Source organism: Pristis pectinata, chromosome 24 (assembly GCF_009764475.1).
Source record: "Pristis pectinata isolate sPriPec2 chromosome 24, sPriPec2.1.pri, whole genome shotgun sequence".
Taxonomy (NCBI): Eukaryota; Metazoa; Chordata; class Chondrichthyes; order Rhinopristiformes; family Pristidae; genus Pristis; species Pristis pectinata.
Window position 1 is genome coordinate 22,260,598 of NC_067428.1, and position 21,766 is coordinate 22,282,363.

At 40.5% G+C, this 21,766-nt stretch overlaps 1 protein-coding gene across 2 annotated transcripts in view; it reads right to left on the reverse strand.

Moving 5' to 3' along the window:
- Positions 1–21,766, reverse strand: part of adamtsl5 (ADAMTS like 5) — a 152,402-nt gene that overhangs the window by 49,322 nt on the left and 81,314 nt on the right. The gene's annotated exons all lie outside the window — the stretch shown is intronic.

Genomic DNA, 21,766 nt, shown 5'->3' on the forward strand with positions numbered 1-21,766 from the left:
TAAGGTCAATTAGTTATGGTAACAAGGTATGGGCAATAAACATGGTCTCACCAATACTGCAAACATTGACAAGGAGCTCATTTTATTGTAATATCTTGTGTGATGGTACAATGTCGGTCTGTGAAACACGAAAGGAATTCAGACCAACCCAAAGAACTGTGATGTGAATTTTTATAAGATGCTAATTCCCAATTACAATCATTCAATGTAACTAGAATGTTGGGTGCCTTGCACTCTCTTGCTCTCTTTATTTCTTTAGCCCATTTGCTAATAACCCCATCTTAAACATTCGTTTTAACTTCCTCTGGTTCTCCTCATCCTAGTTGCAAATGAACAGCTTGTCAAACAGTTTATTTACAAAGAAATTCTCCCTCACCAGATGCCATCACACATACATTTATACCATCAGCACATGTCACATACAGTGCGCTGCAAGTCAGTGTTAGAGTAATAAGGTGTTGCAATCCACTGTACTCGGGAAATCATTCAGCATAACTCTTGCAAACTGCAGCTTGCAATGGTTATGTGCAAGAATGCAGGGGAGGTCAAACTATGAATTGAAATATTTTTATGAAGAAAAACTTGTATGGTTTTAATCTAATATTTAAGCATATTCCTGCTGTTCGATAACAGCAACAATTGAAACTCCATGCTGCTGTTGTTCAGAGGATTTCTACACTTATTCTTGTACAACAAAGAAAGACTAACAGCAAGAATAGTGGGACTCGACAGAGTAACTGAGAAAATATAGACTCTGCACAGAGAATAACAGGGAGACGGACATGATAGAGACACCAAATTAGGACTGGCGAACAAAATGTAGAAATTGTGCAGGGAGTGAATTGGTTTATTATTATTGTCACATGTACTGAGGTACAGTGAAAAACTTGTTTTGCTTACCGTTCATACAGATCAATTCATTACACAGTGCATAGAGGTAGACTAAGATAAAACAATAACAGAATGCAGAATAAAGTGTAACAGCTACAGAGAAAGTGCAGTGCAGGTCAACAATAAGGTTCAAGGTCATAATGAGGTGGACTGTGAGGTCAAGAGTCCACCTTATCATACTAGGGAACTGTTCAATAGTCTTATAATAGCAGGATAGAAGCTGTCCTTGAGCCTGGTGGTACATGCTTTTGGGCTTTTGTATCTTCTGCCCGATGGGGGAGGGGAGAAGAGAGAATGTCAGGGATAGGAGGGTTTTTGACTATGCTCATTGCTTTGCCAAGACAATGAGAAATATGGACAGAGAACATGGAGGGGAGGCTGGTTTCCGTGACATGCTGAGCTGTGACCACAACTCTCTGCACTTCCTTGCAGTCACAGGCAGAGCAGTTGCCATCCCAAGCTGTGATGCATCCGGATAGGATGCTTTCTATGGTGCATCGATAAAAATTAGTGAGGGTTGACGAGGCCATGCTAAATTTCTTTGGCCTCGAGGAAGTAGAGGCGCTGGTGAGCTTTCTTGGCTGTAGGGTCTACATGGTTGAACCAGGACAGTCTAATGGTGATGTTCACTCCTAGGAATTTGAAGGTCTCAACCCTCTCGATATCAGCACTGTTGATGTAGATAGGATCAAGTGCACTGTCCCCCTTCCTGAAGTCAATGACCAGCTCTTCTGTTTTGCTGACATTGAGGGAAAGGTTGTTGTCATGATACCACATCACTAGGCTCTCTATCTCCTTCCTGTACTCCGACTCATTGTTATTTGAGATACAGCCCACTACAGTGGTGTCATCTGCAAAGTTGTAGATGGAGTTAGAGCAGAATCTGGCCATGCAGTCATGAGTGTATAGGGAGTAGAACAGAGGGCTGAGGATGCAGCCTTGTGGGGCACCAGTGATGGACAAGATTGGGAGAATGCACAAGAAATGATGGACAGGAAAGAGGCACTGCACAGGGTGAAGGATGGATTAGAGAGACTGGCCAGGGAATGAACACCAGGAAAGAGAAGCTCTAAGAGGTAGTACAGAGAAAGTGCACAAGGAATGAGTGACAAGATAGAGAGATTGCATGCAGAGTGACAGAGCTCATGGAGAGATAATAGAGGGTGAACGGTAGAACAGAGAGACTGCACAGTGAGTGAAGAAAGGACAGAGAGGCTGTGCAGGGAGTGAGAGACTGCAGAGAGCAATGAACAAAATGGAGAGACTACATAGGGAGCAATGAATGGGATAGGGAGACCACACAGGGAGTGATGTACAGGAGGGAGAGTCTACACAGAGAGTGATGAGAGAATGGAGAATGCACAGGGTATGATGGACAGTTTAGACAAACTTTACAGGGAGTGAGGGCCAAGACAGAGAGACCGTGTAGTGAGTGGTGTACAAGGTGGAGAAACTGCACAGTGGGTAAAGGACAGGATTGGGACACAACACAGCGGGTGAAGGATAGAATTTTAGGGTAGGAGTGATGCAATGTGAGTTCCACAAAGAACTTGACAGACAGGCTAGGAGACTGCACAGAGAAGAAGCACAAAATGCGGAGACTACCCAGACAGAAAGGAATACAGTGGAGGGACTGCACAGGGAATAATAGATAGGAAGACTAAACTGAAAGTGATAGATAGTACAGAGGAACTACACAGGGAGCCATGCATAGTACTGGAGCGACTTCACAGGAAATTAAGAACAAGGTAGGAGTAACAAAGTATTGGACTGAAACTGCGCAGAGAGAGGTGGCAGAATGAAGTTACTGCACTGTGTACAGTGGAAGACATGGAGAGACCACACGATGAGTGAGGACGAGTAGAGATACTGCATTGGAAGTGACAGCCTGCACAGAGGGTCAAAGCACAGAAACAGGCCCTTCAGCCCACCATCCACACTGACCATTAGACTAATCCTACATTAATCTAATTTTCTTTTATTCTTCCCACATCATCATCAACTCTCCCCAGATTCTACCACTCAGCTACACACCAGGGACAATTTACAGTGGTCAATTAACGTACCAACCTGCATGTCTTTATGATGTGAGAGAAAACCGGAGCATCCGGGACGACCCACACAGTGAGAGAGAGAACCTGCAATCTTTGCACAGACAGCACTAGAGGCCGGGATTGTACCCGGGTCTCTGGTGCTGTGGGGTAGCTTTTCTAGCTGCACTGCTGCCTGTTGGTTCAGAGGGACTCATAAGGAATGATGGATTGGAGCGAGCAATCATACTTAAAGTGACCATTAGAGTGGCTTAACTTGAGGGGAGTGAGGAAGAGTATAGGATGACCATCTAGACGGTAGGAAGTGAAACAGAGTATCCATGGAGTGGTGGAAAGGAGTGATCAGGACCAAGTAATTATGAGAAAAGCAATTATATTGACAGTGATGGACAGGAAAGTGTGATCATATAGTGCATGACAAATGGTAACAAATAACCTTCATAGTTTAGTCACTAACCCTGGCTTATTTTTCCTTGCAAACCTCTGGTCAGTCGTGAATTTAATCACTGTAGGAAGGAGCAAGAAACTCCTTTCTCTGAGGAAAGGCAGTCCAACGAAAGCACTTTCAATAAGAATGTAAATGATCCCTGTGCCTCTTAATTCCAGGATAGAAGTTTTATAAACAACCTCGCACTGTTGATAATAACTGCCATGGGAACAGAACTTATCTCTGTTTTGAAGGAGTGCATTCTTAGCGGCCTGAGATCTTGAACTGGATTTGGGCCATGAATTAAGCGACCAAATACAAATTGCCTTGCAAGGTGCTTAGTGCTGCAGGTTTGCATAGTAATAGTCTGTGTGTAAGGAGAGAGAAATAACGCATCCAGTACATATAGAACCAGAAACATTTTGTATACATGCGTATATTTATGGTTGACCCTGGGCCAGTAAGTGGATGAATAGTAAAGGCATGAATGCAAATAGAAACCCCCAACCACGAAGCACATCAGTTTGTACTGCATTCAGCCATTCTATGTAATGTATTCATGTTCCATTTCCTCCATTGTTTGCATTCATGAAAAATGGCAGCAATGTGCCAAGGGTTAGTGGAGCAGGAAGATGAAGAGGTTGATTGTAACTGTGCATAATGGGCGTGTGAAACCACAAGTACAATTGGACATTGGGCACCCCTGGCAGGTAGAAATGGCAGGGAATTAATCTACCTGTTCTGATACAGGTGCTTGCAGTTTACACAGACATCTCCCTCACAGATGATAGGACACTGAAATACTTCATGCCTGAATAACTCAATCCAATCCCCTCCTTTGTGCAGTCATTGTTGAAAGCATGGTTTTTCTTGCTGAAGTAATGTATGTAAAGAGAACATTTGATGTAATTGCTTGTAATGGGCAGGCACGGTAGTGTAGCAGTTAGCGTAACGCTTTACAGCACCAGCGACCTGGGTTCAATTTCAGCCACCGTCTGTACGTTCTCCCCGTGTCTGCGTGGGTTTCCTCCAGGTGTTCTGGTTTCCTTCCATATTCCAAGGACATACAGGTTAGGAAGTTGTGGGCATGCTAGGCGCCGGAAGCATGGCGACACTTGCAGGCTGCCCCCAGAGCACTATGCAAAAGATGTATTTCACTGTGTGTTTCGAAGTACATGACTAATAAAGGTACCTTATCTTTTAACTTAGAGACTATAAACCAATATACAAATCGTATGCTTAGAATGATGCATATATACTCAAGTGTGTTGCATTTAACAATTAATCCAGTTAAAATCTTATAGCAATGGCCCTTTTAAAAATCCACAGGGCAATAAACCTGAGCAGGTATAGAAACTCAATGTTAAGAGGGATTAGACACAGCCACTCATGGGTCCTTATCATTGTTTGTTTCCTCAGTTTTGTGCTTCTAAATAGTTGCTAGTGATTTCACAGCCAGAAGTATTTATTTTCTTGCCAACTAAGTGGACCAGAATTTTACCACCAGCAAGTGTGGTTGGGTGGCACAATAGAATTACAAAGCCCACTGCTTCAGATTGTGATGCAGCCAGTGCCCAAAATTATAAAAATAACTTGGCATTCATTTTATTCACAAGAATTGTGACAACTTGCTGTTTGAAAGGGTAATTTCCTGCTATATTTCTGTTACCTCTAGTCTTGACCATTCCAAAGCACTCCTGATTAACCTCCCACCTCTGTCCTTCTGAGTCAAGAGCTCATTCAAGTCCCTTCAACTTATCTCCCAAGACTCACTCTCACTCCTATCACTACTGATCATACACTGCTTTGATTTTAAAATTCCCACCCTCCTTTTCAAATTTCTCCATGACTACTTCCTCCCTATTTCTCTAATCTTCTCTCGCTTTAAACTCTTAAGATATTAGTGTTCTTCCTATTCTGGATTTTTGACCATTTCCAATTTCAATCACTCTACTAATGGGCGTGCCTTCAACACCATGGCTCTGTTTACTCCCGAAGCCCTCTGTTTAAGATGTTCTTTAAAACCTCCCTCTTTGACCAAACTTTTGGACATCTGCCCAAACATGTCCATATCTGGATTTCAAGGACTGAACTCCTATGAAGTATGGGACATTTTGCCATTTTAGAAGGACCGTACAATTACAAATTGTTGCTGTCATTAAAATTACAGCTCTGGTCAAAAGGCCATAAAAAAGGTTATTGAACTGCTGTGTCCGTGTTTATGATTTTCATACTTGGAGGACAAGTATACTTGCTGGACAAATATACTTGCTGGACATGCAAAGAAAATCTTCCATTTAATTGTAGTCCTTGGTGCTGGGAAACTTACCCTTGGATCTTGAGGAAGTGTGTCATAAATTATAGAATCTATGTTAATTTATTTTAGTAATTGTGAAAAGGGGGGTCTAAAATAAATGAATACTTCAAAGGGGTTGCTTACCTTTTTTAAAAAAAAAGTAAATACTTGCTAGTTAATTAGATTAACGAGAAGCGTGAATGCCAAGATTCCACGTTCTGCAGGTGCTAACAGGAAATGGTTGTGTCAGGAATTGGTTCCAGGGAGGCAATTCAGAGTGAGCGATTTGCATAAATGAATTTCACTGCTGTTAATACCAGAGGGGCTTTGCCATGAATGCTAACTTTTTAAACGTGGCTCATTGGCAAGAGTACAAATACTATTGAGAGTCCATAAATTACTTGGGTCTCTTCTGTTGTATTTTTGTTTCATAATACGTCTTTGGAGACGGAACTTTACATAAGTAAAAACAGGGTGTTTCTGTGGTCCCTTTGGATCTAACTGATTTCCAAAGGTTGTTCAGGTTTAAGCTTGTCACATGTATACGTCTACCCAAGGAGGTATGAAGAAGAAAGAATTGTATTTACATTGTGCCTTTTACAGCCTCAAGATGTCTTAAAGATTAAGAACTTTTGAAGTACTGCTGTAATGGAGACTCCACAATAGCAATGTGATAATGGACAGATAATTGTACTTAAAAGTGATGATGCTCGAGGACAGTACTATGGAGAGCACTATGTCTACTGCCGTAAACATCAATCCTTTTCTCTGACCTTGGATGGACAGGAGGAGTGGGGAGCAGTCCTTGATGTCAATGTGGTGACCACCATGAACCCTTGCTGAAGTTTCTCTAAAGGTGTAAGGATTCATGATCAACAAAAAAGACTTGAAATAAATTTCAAAACAAAAAATGCAGGAAATACTCAGCAAGTCAAGCAGTATTTGTGGAGAGAGAATGAAAACAGAGTCGATGCTCAAGGTCAACAGCCTTTCAGCAGATCTGAGAAAAGATAGATATGAACAAAATGGACAAAGGCGGATGATGATGAAAGGTGGTGGTAATGAGAACCAAGGGTCAGTGTGGGGGAGGTGTAAATGGAAGAAGCAAAGTCATTATCTGAAATCACCGAACAAAAATATTGTAAACATGGGAACTCTCAAATAAAACGTCTGGGAATGCTAATTATCTGAAACTGTTGAACTCAGTGCTGAGTCTCAAGGACCGTATTATGCCAATTAAAAGTTAATTGAGCTCTCTCTCCATCTTCACTGGGATAGCGCAAGTGATCAAGCACAGAGGGCTCAAAGTCGGAGTGGGACAGAGAACAGAGAGACTTACAAATACTTAAACAAATGCCATATCCCTTTCAGGAGATTGCCGAATATTGTACTGCCAATAAAATGCTTCTGAAACAGGACAGATAATTTATGCACAGCAAACTCCAGTATAGTGAGGAAAACCTCCCCTGCTCAAATTTGAAAGTGTTTTGGCATGTTTTACACCCACATGAAAGGGCCTTGGCTAATACCTCATCTGAAAGAGTCTACCTCTAGCAACATAGTACTCCCTCAGTCCCACAGTAGAACGTCAGCCGAAGTCGTTCAGCTCAAATCCCAGCAGCGAGGTTTGAACCTTCAGTCTTCTGATATAGAGGTAAGATTGCTACAAATTGACCCATAATTGACAAAAGGGTACAAATTGAAATGAATGTGGGCAATCTCACTTTTCTTCCTATTGAGTGAGTGCACACAACTTAAAACTGGAACTTCTTTTGACTAAATTAGCACTTAAAGAGGCCACAATAACGACTGGCATGGGAAACAGAAATATGAATTTGCAACACAGAACTCTACTGAGACAGGGGCTAAAGTATGTTGTTCAGCTGAATAGACATATCCAAGGCTTGAATTGGTAGTGCTGTAAATAGTGTTCTGCTCCCTGGGATTATTAATTCCCATTGCTCAAAATTTATCAAAAAGGATCATAGAGATACACAGCAGAGAAACAGACCCTTCATCCTACTGTCAACAAATCTTCCAGGTCCATCCTATTTTTTATTCTCCACGCATTCTCACCAACTGCCCCAAGGTTCTAGCATTCACCAACACAATCTTTCCATTGTATCTTGGTACATGTAACAATTTAAAAAAATACCAATATTAAACCAATACCAATAGAAACCATTTACGGTGAGAAGGGGAATGCAGTTGTGGGAGGGGGACTGTGCAAACTCCATGCAAAAACCATGCTGTCAGAGGGGGAATGTGCAAACTCCACATAGACAGCACCTGAGATTAGGACTGAACCCAGGTAGCTGGCGCTGTGAGGTGGCTGCTTTACCAGCTGTGCCACTGCGCTACCCAGAGACATAGACAGAATTCAATGCACACCTGGTGCTACCTCAAGCATTTAATGCATAGGACAATGGTAAGGTTTCTGCCCCCAAATCCCTTTGCCCACAATGCCTTGACCAGAATTTTAAAGCCAATGGAAGGGGACCTGAGATGTGCCAACAAGTGAATGGCCCATCTGCTTTTTATAATTCCCAGGATACGTGGTAGTACAGACCAGAACTCTTCCCCTTCGGCATGTTAACCTTAAAACAAAACATATGTCAAAAATACCACAACTGGATATTGTTAAAAGTTGTATGCTAAATACTTGTTTTAGTGCCTAACCAGTTAATGGATAGTTGGTAAATAAGGCTATTTTTATAATGTCAACAATTAAATGAGTATTCTGTTCCTTACATTAGTGCCTGCTACAATATTGCCTGTTATAATGAAAAGTTCACTAATACTGAAGGATTTATAATACATTATATATTAAATTGACTATACTGGTCCAAAATGGAGTGCTATTTATTGAATAGTGATATTCTTGGAACAAACCGTAAAACAGTTTATGACACTCCAGAGATGTTCAGTTGCTGTAGGATTCAACTTCTTTACACTAGACTGTTGCAGTGGAAAGAAAGATGTATTTTTGTGGTCTAAGTTACTCTAACACACTCTCAAGGCTTCATTTATAAATAAATATAAAATAGAAGGTGGTAATTTGTAAGATTGCCATCGCATATATGTGCAGCATCATCACCATAGTAGGTTTCTGGTAAACAATAATTAGAATGGATTTTCACAAACAATAGGAGGGGTGCTGGTCAAAAATAACAGTCCACATTTTACTCACCAAACCCATCAGGTTGAAACTGATGAATAAAATGTGTTGCTCTTTCTTACTAATTCATTTTCACAGGATGGAGACATTGCTCATTAGGTCAGCACTTATTGCCCTTGAGTTGAGTAGCGTTCTGGCAGTTGAGAGTCAATTATATAACTGCAGGTCTGGAGTTGCTGGCTCAAAGGTTTTCATCAATCTTGCTCAATCACTGAAGTATATGGCAGGATGGCTCTTGCACTCACTTACAGGACAAATATCCTCCACCAATTTGACCCCAATGTACAAAATTGCTCTCTGGTAACAAAGGTTCATGATGAGACCCTGGAAGATAAGCACACTTCCCACAGATTGGAAGCCATCTCTCAGCGAAGACAGATATCGATGATGAAATTCACCACTTTCCATGCGCCAGAGTCTATGGCTAACCAAGAAAAAGAATGTTTGAAGACTGAGACCTCAACCCCCACACAAAGCTCATGGTTTACCAGCCAGCAGAGATGCTGGCCCTGTTGTATGTTTCTGTTACATGGGCTACTTATATCAGACATCTCAAAGCAGTGGAGAAATATCTATGGTGTCACTGTAAAATACTCCAGATTCACTGGAAGGATAAACAAATCCAAGTCAGCTTCCTCTCTCTGGCCAACATCTCCAGCATTGAGGTCCAGTTGGCTCTGTTGGGCAGGTCACAACGTTTAAATGCCTGACACGAGACTCCCAAAACAGACAAGCGATTCTGAAATCTGTAACAGGAAGATATTACCTGATGACAGAGGAAAAAGATTCAAGGACATGCACAGTCTCCTATTGGGAAACCCTGGCCAGTGACCAAAGTAAAGAAGGGATGTTTAGGATGGCATGGAGAACCTTGATTCCACGTGTTGGGAGTGTGCAGAAACTCAGTGTAAACTGAGGAAAGAACACATCACAAACTATCCACCCCCTCCCCCATAGGGATTTTGGAAATGTCTGTGGTTCCTACATCAGCTTCATCTATCACATTAGAACTCACAGAAATGTTGTGGAAGGAAGCAAGTCACATTGAGTGCAGAGGAGGCTCCTCTCAAAGATCATTCCTTTCTGCCCCTTGCTTGATGGGATCTGAAATCCAGTTCTATCTGACAGTTCTCTTTATTTCCATCCATCATTGCTCAAAAGATGGCAATGAGCAAACTTCTTGCAGTCCATGTGGTGAGGGCACTCCCACAGTTTGCTGAGGAGGGATTTCCAAGATTTAGATCTATGACAATCAAGGAACAACAATATCTTTTCAAGTCAGAGCAATGTGTGACTGCGAGGGTGGCTCTATGTGCCAAGTAGATGAAGGTGGCAGAGGTAGTGGGTTTGGGAGGCTGGCAGAAGAACTGTGAAGAGTTATCGCAGTGTATTTTCATAGATGGTACACTAGAGGCACAGAGTTCTAGTGGTGGACAGCAAAGTTCAGGATAGCATATTTGAATAAGTTGTTTTGCCCTGGATATAGTTGACTTCTTTAATGTGGTTGGAGCTTCATTCATCTGGGCAAGTGAAGAGTATTCCATCACACCCTTAGCCTACACCTATATATAGTTGGAAACCTTTTAGGAATCAAGAGATGAGTCACTCACTGCAGGATATCCAGCATCTGATCTGATTCTGTAGTCACAGTATTTATGTAGCTGATCAAGTTGCTGATCAATGGTGGCCCTCAGTACATTGATGGGTATCAACAGTAGATCAGCAAGGGCAGACCTGAAAGAATGAAAGGTACTTAGAACAGCAGGAAACTCTAGCAACAGAAATATCCTCCCTACCCACAGAACTTCCTCCAGCCTCATAACTCAGATATCTAGGCTGCTCCAATTCGGTCTACTTGAACATCTCTGATTTATACCACTCCATCACTGATGGATGCATCCAAGCTCTGGAACCAACTCGCCAAACCTTTCCACCTCTTTTTATCTTTTCTTTGGATGTTTTTTTTTAAAACCTACCTCTTATAGCATGTTTTTAGTTACCTGTAATAACATCTCATTTCATTGTTCAGTGTCAATTTTTGTTTCCTGATGCCCTTATAAACCACCTTTGGTTGTTTAACAGTATTAAACCTATCATATGAAGGCAAGTTATTCTTGTTTATATAGTATTTTTCACGTCATCAGACTGTCTGAAATCACCACAGATGCAATGAATTGCTTCTGAAATGAGTCACCCTACACTTACTACATTGTTGGACCAATTTGTCCCAAGCAAGGTGACATAAATGAAGTTAGAGGCAAGATGATCTCTTGGGTGATAAATATTAGCAAGTAATCTAGGCGAATTCCATTATTCCTTAGCTTGTGCTGAGAGATTTCTTGTTTTGGACATTAACTGAAGCCCCATCAAAAATGTTTTATCTGAAAGGCAGAACAATTGATAAAACAACACTCCCTCTGTATCAAACTGCAGTATCCATATTAAAGTCTGATCCAGAAGCAACATGGACAGAGGATGGGAATTGGAAAGGTGTGTTTTGGTCAGTGGCACTAAATGTGCGTGATAATCAGCTGTTGTTTCAATTAAGTTCTGTGCTCTCAGCAACAATAGTATGACAGCCACTACTGTTCTCACATCCTGTCATAAGTGAACAAAGACCAGCTTCTCGCCTAAGAAATTTCAGATGAACCTGCTAAGTGGATGCATCCTGTTGTAGAGTATAATTTCAAAACTTAAATACATCCTGGGTAGATTCGTCAGCTCTGGTTGAACATATTCCTAGAGGTTTCATCACGTGATTTCTTACACCCAACCAACACTCCCTCATTCTTGTACCAATGGCCTTCTTCCACCATATACTCCATTAACTTATTGATTACCTTCAGAGCTGGTGAAAACAGAATCTATCAGACCTTTTTAAAAGAACTGGAAAGGCACACAAGAGAGAATATACAAGGCTTTTGGAAAAATGGGAATGATGAGATTGCTGCACTAAGAACCAACATAAACTCAATGAGTTGCATGTTCTTCTCTGCTGTAGAAACCCTTTGACATTTAGTGAAACAGCAATTTAACCCATATATATTATTTTTTCAAACTAGCAAGCCAAAGTATTCAAATATTTTTATTTTTAGAAACACAAATGGACTTCTTATTTTTCTTGTGGATTTGTTTCATTGGAGCAAGTGTTTTAAATTTCTTAAGACATCAGGGAAAAATTGGAGGACGTTGTAGTGCTCAATGTGACTAGATTATACTGACCATCCAATTAAAACAAGAAGCCTCCTCTTGTAGGAAAACAGGTTCAACACAACAACATGATGTTTGCTGCTGACAGGCACAAACAGGAGGTCTGAGGACCAAGTTAAAGCAGAAAGTCAGCTCAGGATCTTCCAGAAGGTGAGAGCCGTATTCTTCTCTCCTGCCAACTCAAACTGAAACAGATGCACTGAGTAAGACCAGTGGCTCTCATAGCTGTTCGTTCAGCAAGGGATAAGGCTATTTAAAAGTCAGAAAATTAACTTGAGAACAAAGCTGCTGACAATGCCCACTAATTGGGCTAGTGCCTGTTCAGCTACCAGTACTCTGTGGAGGATGTGGCCACAGTCTGATGGGAAAGGTTAAAATTGCACAATTGATTGATTGAGCAGGATAACCTCCAATGGCTGAAATATCCCTGCAGATACACTTCAGTTAATTTTTCTTTGCAATTTCACTGTGACATCTGTTTCCACACTTGAGTCTATTCTTAATGCAAGGGCTGGATTAGAACAAAATGTTGATGCAGAATGCAAATGTACAACCAATCTGTGAAAGGGGTGCAGGGGCTGGGCTCGGACTCACTTCCCTGTTAAGACCAGTCTCCTTTTCATCGGCTTTTGAAGAGGTGCACTGTCATCACATAACCATTAGAAAGTTAGGAAGGAAATATTCTGGAAGCTCGACTGACACATTGGAAGCACTTCTAAAACAAAACCCCGCTTAAATAAAACCTTTGAGATGAGTTAAAATACCCAGAATATAGAACACTATTCAGAAGAGCTCAGAATGAGCAGAGGTTAGATAAGAATAGCAAAGTCTTCAAGGTGCATTTTTGATACTCCAAGTCTGTCAGTGGAACCCATATTTAAGACTGCGATGAATTAAATGTGATTGCATTTACGTGTTTCCGGGGTCTGTGCACGTCACAAGAAAACCAAACAGAATCACATTACACTTTGCGACCTGGAAAGTGATACCAAATGAGCACTCTTCAGTTGGCTACAGTACAGCCCAAACAATGGACAGCTGCCCTCATCTCCAGTTCTGACAACATAATTAGGTTCACAGAAGGACAATCTTCTGCAACACTGGGACTGTCCCAGTTACCTGGATGAGTACTGTATTATAGAACAATTTGAAAAGCTTTGTTTTATCTGGAAATAGGATAGTTGTCACAGTATATTTGTGATAAACTACCAAGGCACAGAATACCTCAGTTTGTCTGATTTGCATGTGTAACTGGACGAAAGATTAAATAATTCATGAAATATTGTCAAAATACATGGGGAGATGTAGCTCTTACACGATTCTGTGTAATTTGTATTAAAGTCAAAGTCAGATTATTCACAGGTATTAGATGATTGATTACTTTTAATCAACCTGTTTACTTATTTTTTGATCAACTTATTTTCAGATGCAGTAATAAAGCTTCACTATCTTTAATATATTAAAGAATAATCTTTATGGCAAAGAAAATAATCCCACTGCCTGATTGCACTGATTCATTAATGATTTTTGCTTTGCTGATTGTGCAAATAGTCCAGGCAGAAACATGAAGTGTAAAACCAACTTGCAAGCAGCAGCACAATATTGAGTGTGGATATTTGCTGATTGGAAATTTTCCCTATTGTGGAATTTTTTTTTTAAACTTTCCATTTAGGAAAAGAATATTTGCAGAAGGACTTCTGGATGTACGCGAGGCGTGATGGTACCTGTGGGGAGGTCAGGGACTTCTCAGCATTTAAAAATTAAACAAAAATATTAATGCTGGAAATCAGAAAGAAAAACAGAAAATTTCACAAGTAAATACTGGATTAGCCAGCATGCTTTTCACTATGACAAAGTGTGTACGTTGGAGGTGAACATTTGTACTCATTCAACTTTCAAAATTCCTTTCTTATTCATTTAAATAAGGCAGAATTTTGGATGCAGAGTGCAAGATTCAGCCACTGCTGAATAATCGTGTCTTTAACATAAGGGACTGAAGAAATTTGACCCCACCCCATCCCTGCAGATTCTGACTGACCTGAACACATTTCCAACATAAGGGCGGCCTTGCTAAATATTCAAAGCCCAAATGGAAATGGTCTGCAGTTGTCTTTCAAAGAAATGCAGCCATTGCTCTCTTCTTCAATATCTTCAAAAATGGTCTCAGTAAAAGCATGAAATTAGTTGATTCCTCAAAACCCGTCTGGTTACTTGATGTCCTTAAGGGTAGGAAATACGCTGTCCTTATCCAGTCTGGCCTATATGTGACTCCAGACCTACTACCATCGTTGATTCTTAGCTGCCAGGAGCAATTAGGGATGGACAATAAACACTGGCATTGCCAGCAACATCTATATCATATGAATGAGTAATGTCACAAAAATAAATTTATTTTAAATTTGACTTTTCTTTACAAGTTAAAAGAAATATTGCATCTTTTTTCTCCCAATGGATGTTTGTTGCTCTCATGAGGAATATGCAAGTGAGGAATATCCATGATCTGATCCCCAAAGTTCTATGATTGCAGTCTCATTTAGGAAAAGGGACAACTACATTTGCCTTTCGTGGTTTCTGGCTCATGGAGAAAGTTGGGCAGGAATTGGTTTATTATTTATTGTCACTTGAACAGAGGCACAGTGAAAGTCCTATTGCACCTACCTACTGGAGTAAGTGCCTGGGTGAGAACAATAGTCTGGTTTGGGCTTTTACTTCTGATGATCCAGATTGAATGTTAAACAACTAGTCAGTGCAAAGGTTCATACCTGGGCAATGGTCACCTCACAAGGTACCAGTGCCAATTATGCTGTTTTGGTGTGCTGAGGAGAGGGCAACAATATACAATGTAAAAAGAAGCTTGTACACAGCAGCTAACATGAACTGCTACAATCATTTGTTTTTAAAATTGGGGTCTGATAGCATTCTGGTTGTTCCCTGGCTATCAATCAGAATTCTCAACCACTGATCTGAGGTTACGAGTTCAAATCCCACCATGGCAGCTGGGGAAATTGAATTCATGTAATTAAGTAAAGAAAAGAAATATTTCTTTTAAGAAGCAATGTAGTCTTGGTAACAGTAGGCATAAATGCTAGATTGATGTAAAAATCCATCCAGTTCAAAAATATTCCTTAGGGAAGGAAATCTGCAGTCTTTACCCATTTTATCCTACATGTGGGTTCAAACTTAGAAGTGTGATTGTCACTTAACTGCCTTCTCGGATGTTCAACAGCAATGAGGATTGGACAATAAGTGCTGGTGATGTCCACATCCTTTGAATGTATACAAAAAAAAAAGATAATGAACATTGTACACCCTGAATAAAATCACTGAACCTGCAGAAAAGCTGGTGATTAAATTACTTAATGTACCTGTTGTCACAATATGGAAGGTGTCACTTTAACTAAAAAGGAACATGACTCTGCGTGTATATAACTTGAATGTGAAGAGCTCACCTGAAAATGTCCTTGAGTTCCACATGATCTTTTAACCAGGATGACATTTCAATAAAGTGGCTCCAGATTTTGCTGTAAATGCAGCAAGTGGACTGAGCTAGGTTAAATTGAAGTTAACCTTGTGAGGAATAAAGTGGCTCCAGATTTTGCTGTAAATGCAGCAAGTGGACTGAGCTAGGTTAAATTGAAGTTAACCTTGTGAGGAATCAAAACACCAAGGTTTGACCTTGGCATGAGATGCCAGCTTGTCTCAGCTGGCTCCTATGGGAAACTGTTATGAAGGGAGAGTTTAATATGTTTTTTCCACCTTATGCCAGATAATTTGCATTCATGTGGCGCTTTTAACATTCTAAGATATCTTGGGGAACTACACAGCATAAAAATATTTTGATGACATTCTGAATTTCTGGGCGTTTAAACGGAGCAGCAAGGTGGAATGGTTGAGGGAGGGAATTCCAGAATTTGGAGCCAAATCAATGTTGGGGCAAAGCATGAGATGTACAAATAGCCAGACTCTTGGAATGAAGGGTTCTCAGATGGTTCACAGCTAGAGGAAGGGACTGAGCAAGTTGGAGGAGTTGGATGCATGTTAAATGTTTTCCTTCCGGTCATCTTTCCTCTATTCTAAACAAGAAATACTGGCAGGCGATCTTGTCAGAGAAAGTATCACGATTGAGCTTCATTCTGTTCTCACCTATTTGATATCTTTTCATTAAGGGCTGCTCTGGCTGTTTTGCTGGCTTCATGATCAGGCTCAGGTGTCAAAACGTACATGGCTAGAAACCTTCTCCCAACCCTAGATGCTCTCTGGGGCTAGGTCATTCTGCAATCTGAAGTCTCACATGGTTCCACAGAATCAAAGAATCATACAGCACAGAAACTGGTCCTTTCAGCCCACTTCATCCATGCTGACCACAATGGCCATCAACACTAACCCCATTTGCCTGCACTAAGCTTGTATCCCTTTATGCCTTTCCTATTTAATCTGTCCAATTGCCTCTTAAGCATTTTAATTGTATCGGCTTCTCCTACTTTCCCTGGCACCTCATTCTGGATAACCACCATCCTCTGTGTGAAAAATCTACACCTGATATTTCCTTTAAATTACTCCCCCTCACCTTATACCTGTGCCCTCTAGTTCAAGACTCCCCTGTCCTGGGAAAATAATTCTGACTATTTTGTAAATGTCTATAAGGTCATCACTCAGCCTCCATCTGGCGCACCAGGATGCCATTTCCGGCTTTCCTTTTGAATAGTGAAGCGCCATTACCAGCACTCCCTTTAAATTCAATGGGGCACTGTTGCCAGGGTCCCCTTTGAACTCACCAGGGATCAGTTTCTAGCATTCCTTTTAAACTCACCAGGGCCTCAATTCCCATGCTCCCTTTAAAGACACTTAACCCTATTTCCCACACTCCCTTTAAATCATTTAGTGCGTTCCTTTTAAATTCACTGGGGTCCCATTTCCTGTGGTCCCTTTAAGCTCACTGGTATCCCGTTCCCTATGCTCCCTTTAAATGCAAGAAGATTATATTGCTGTGTAATATCTAAAAAAAATGAATTACAAGTGCATTGGTGTATAAATTGAATTATATTCTGTAGTCCAGTATCAGCACATTACTGAGGGTGCAAGATTATCAGAGTTTTACTGCAGTTCATATAAAAAAATTTGTGGCCCATATAAAAGATTAAAATGTTCAGAGATGATCCTAACTTTTCAGAGCTTGAATGAACTTGTCACAACCACCCAGTTTCAGCTCTCTGTCAGTGTCTCTTCTATTTTGATTGATCTTCAGAGTAATTTCATCTGAAATGGCAAGAATTTACCCAAATGGAATTTGTGGCTAGTTATTGCAGTAGTCCTTGGCTAGGAAATGATTTTTACCCAGACACCAATGTTGAAGTTTATTGGGAGACACACACAAAGAGAGTGCAAAGGCTAAGTGTGCTGTTTTGACAACAGTTTAGGAAGGAGACAGCATGGAACAGAACTCTGAAAGAAATACACATGTATAGACAGAGAAAGTTCACATAGAAATGAAATACTTTGACAGCAGAACAGATAGCCATGACAGAGAAAGAAAAAGGTACATATAAAAAGAAGGGAAAGAGTAGGGACAAGGAGAAAGAAGCAGAAACAGAAACAGAGACAGAAAGAGAAAGAGAATGAAGTCTAATTTAACAGCAAAGAGATACAAATAATTCTGAATAGAGGGGGAAAGAGATGGAAGCTGAAAGCAACATACTGAGAGTAATAAACAGAAACGTGCCTCTGGTTGCTCAAGCTAACCAAGCACAATAGCATTAGCCATGCTTTGTATTCCCCTCCCACAATACAGTTCCATGGTTGCCAATGGAACCAATAATCAGGAGGGAAATAAATGTGATGACCAATTCTGAAGCAATGTCTAGGGTAATGGAACACAATTTTTTTTAAACTCAAAATGTTTCAATCAATTTAGATTGGAGATTAGATATCTTTATTAGTCACGTGTACATCAAAACACAGTGAAATACATCTTTTGTGTACAATGTTCTGGGGGCAGCCTGCAAGTGTTGCCACGCTTCTGGCACCAACATAGCATGCCCACAACTTCCTAACCTGTATGTCTTTGGAAGATGGGAGGAAACCAGAGAACCCGGAGGAAACCCATGCAGGCACAGGGAGAACGTGCAAACTCCTTACAGACTGCGGCCAAAATTGAACCCAGGTCGCTGACGCTGTAAAGTGTTACTCTAACTGTTACACTACCGTGTCTGCCCATTTCATAGATTTGCTGACACCAACTCACAAAGAGGGAAAATTGCAGTGAGGGACTTTGTTGCCTGCACTTTCTGGTCTCATGCTAATTGGGTGTTGACCTTGCTATCTAACCCAAAAGCAAAGCCAAAGTGATTGAAACTGGCAAACTAGATTGCTCTTTCTAATTGATTGTTATATATTTAAAAAAATGACACACTACTTGAAGACATGCCACTAAATCTTTCCAGCATGGAAACAATTATGTCATAAGAAAAATTATCCTCTTATAATCACACGCCTGGGAGCAGAATTTGCTTCACACGTGTGGTTGCAATTACATAAATACATACTGAGCACTTCATATTACTAAATGTTAGTGTGTCTGCAGTTGTCAGTAACTATGGTTGTTTGTGGATTCTGCCAAATAAAGCAATTTAACAAGAATCCTTCAACCTTGTGCCAAAATTCAGCATAGGTTTCTCTTTTTCTTGTCATCATTTTCTTTTTCTCTGTACAAGATTAATATCTTGCTGGGATATGCTTTCTCAGGATCTATTTGTCATCCATTGACACCAGTTCTGTCCTCCCGTAAATTGACACCATTTACAAGCTCTGCAGCTCACATTCTAACCCCCAATAAACCTCATTCACCTATTATCCCGGTATTTGATATCAAAATTCCCTTCCATGTTTTCAAACGCCTCCAGGGTCTTATTCTTCTCCAGATCTATAATCTCAGCTAGCCCTACAACTTTGAAATATCTGTACCTCTACATCAATGGCCCTCTAATTCTGGTCTCTTGTACATCTTCAAATGCAATAATACCACCACCTGCGAAAACCCCAAGCTCTGGAACTCGCCTCCTAAATCAGTCTGCTTCTCTAACTTTTTCATCCTTTAGGATGGTTCTTAAAACCTATTCCTCGGACCAAGCTTTTGGTCATTTCCCCATTACGTGGTTGGCATCAAAGCTAGTTTGATCATATTCTCAAGTCCCTTGAGATGTTCTGCTATGCTAGAGGTGATGTATAAATGGAGAATGTTGGTGATGTTTTTGTAACCTGCCAACAGGCTATTTTCATGAATGAAAAATGAAGGGGATATTTTATTCTAATCCCTCTGTCTGGAAACCAGTGTGGCCAGTTGGAATGTTAGTCTTTCACCCACCCCACCTTTCCCAACTTAAATGGGGAATAAAATCAGGAAGGCTGTATACCAGTAGTGCATTCAATCACATCTGTTTTCTGATGGATGCACAAGATTGAAATTGACTCCCTTTTAGCAGGCTGTTCAACTACAAGGGCATAAACTTGATTTTGTTCTCATTTAACATTCATGTAACATCCCAGCTTACTTTCATCTGCTCCACTGAAATAATTTGTAAAATGTTTGCTAACCCTGCACTAAAGAATTAACTCTCGACACAATGATCAGATTAAGAAAGTGTTACTGTTCAATAAAACTCAGCCTGATAACTCACTACATGTCACAAATAAAGTTGACTGCTGACTAAAGATTTAAACCTTTGAGTTTGGATTTGGGTATCCAAGGTTAATAGCACTTGTGTTTGAAAGAAGAGAGCACATTTTGTTAACTGAGGGCTAGTTAACCCCAGTTACTATGCCCAGTGTGCATTGCAACAGAAACCACAACAACTGAGTTAGCAAATAAATCTCATTTTACATGCAGTTACGAAAATGATAGACTTAGAAATCCCAAGGGATAGGAATCAAAACTTCTGTTAAAGTGTAAATTTCAATTAAAAAATTGGCTCCTGGATTGGATAATAAATATAATCAATTGTACGGAAATGGAGTTTGCAACCACCATGGATAGACTTTTATTGATTAATTATTTTCCTTGCTGTAGATGAACACCTTTCTTTCAGATGAGACATTAAACCATGCCTCCACTGACCTCTCAGATGGATGCTGAGGATCTCAAGGAACTATCCTGAAGGAGGGCAGGATAATTGCCTCTGTTATCCTAACCAATATTTATCCTATCACTGACTAATGGTCTATCTGGTCATTCTGATATTGCTATCTGTGGGAGTTTGCTCTGCACAAGTTAGCAACCGACTACATCTCAGAAAAATTTTATTGGCTGTAAAGCATAATGAGACCTCCCTGGGTAGGAAAGCTACAATTGAAATGCCAGACTTCTTTTGGTCCTAAAGTTGTTGTGACATCTTCACACAAGGTGACACTAAACCCATAACAACATCTTGAGTCTTTACATCCGAGACTCAGATAGGACTTGAGTGCCTGAAGGCATTGCGTATTTTTAAAGTGCTTATAACTTGCGTGATTTGAAACATCTTACATTGGGACAATTTCTCTGGACTGTAAGCAGTCATTGCTCTTAATCTCCTAGAAGGAAGTAGGATTAACTGATCTATTTGCAGGAGTTATTGATTCTTTGAAATATTTACCAAACAAAGCAAAAGGATTCAACTTTGTGCAAGTACCAAAGCTACATTGTAGTGCTGCAGTTAGTCAGCTACACCTAAATGTCAGAGTGTAATATGTTCCTGAAAATCAAAAGGAAAAACTGCAGATGCTGAAAATCTGAAACAAAAACAGAAAATGCTCAGCAGGTCAAGCAGCATCTGTGGAAAGAGATACAGTCAACATCTCTGGCCTGTGATCCTTTGTTAGATATGTTCCTTCTCACTCCACACTCCTTGAGATGCTGTTGAACCTCCACCCCTTTGAGGATAAGCTTTGAACTATGTGAATGTGGGAGTATTCACTACCCAATACCAGCTTGCTGTCGCATGGTATTCAACCCAGTCTGTCCTGTCAAATGTGGGCAGATAAATAGGGAAGATTGATGGGGCAGACTCTGCTATAATGTTCTGATGAACTGTTAAGTTTTTTTTTGTTAGCCTGATAACAAACAGTAGTCTGGAGTAAGCTGAAAAGTGGTAACGGCCAAAGATTCAGGTAACTTTTCAGTAAATCGAGAAGCTCTTGTGTTCTTGAAATTCTTTTCTGATATGTAAACTTGTGACAAACATTTCCAGGAGATATCTATAAATGGGTGGTCTTCACACAAGCAGCAAAAGCACCACCCAAGTATTTTTAAAATGACGTCAGACTCCAATACAAGATTACTTCTTTGATATCCCTGCAATATTTCCAATAATACGTACAAGCAGAGGGATGGAGTGGGGTCATGTGCTACTGTTACCAAACCCAGTCCTGTTTCCCCGTTACCCCTCTACTTGCCAATCCACAGTAGATCAGAGTCTGGAAAAACCTTGATTTTGAAATTATCTTTGTGTTCAAATCAATCTGTGGTCTTACTGCTTCCTCTTAGAGATCCTCTCCTGTACAAGTATGAGATAACAAACAGCACGCTGGAAGAACTCAGCTGGTCAAGCAGCATCTGTGGAGGCAAAAGGTGTCTATCGACATTTTGGGTCGAGACCCTGCATTAGGACTGAGAGGGAGGACGAAAGATTGGCAGTACGGTAGGTGGTAGCTAGAGGCTGGTACGTGATAGGTTGAACCAG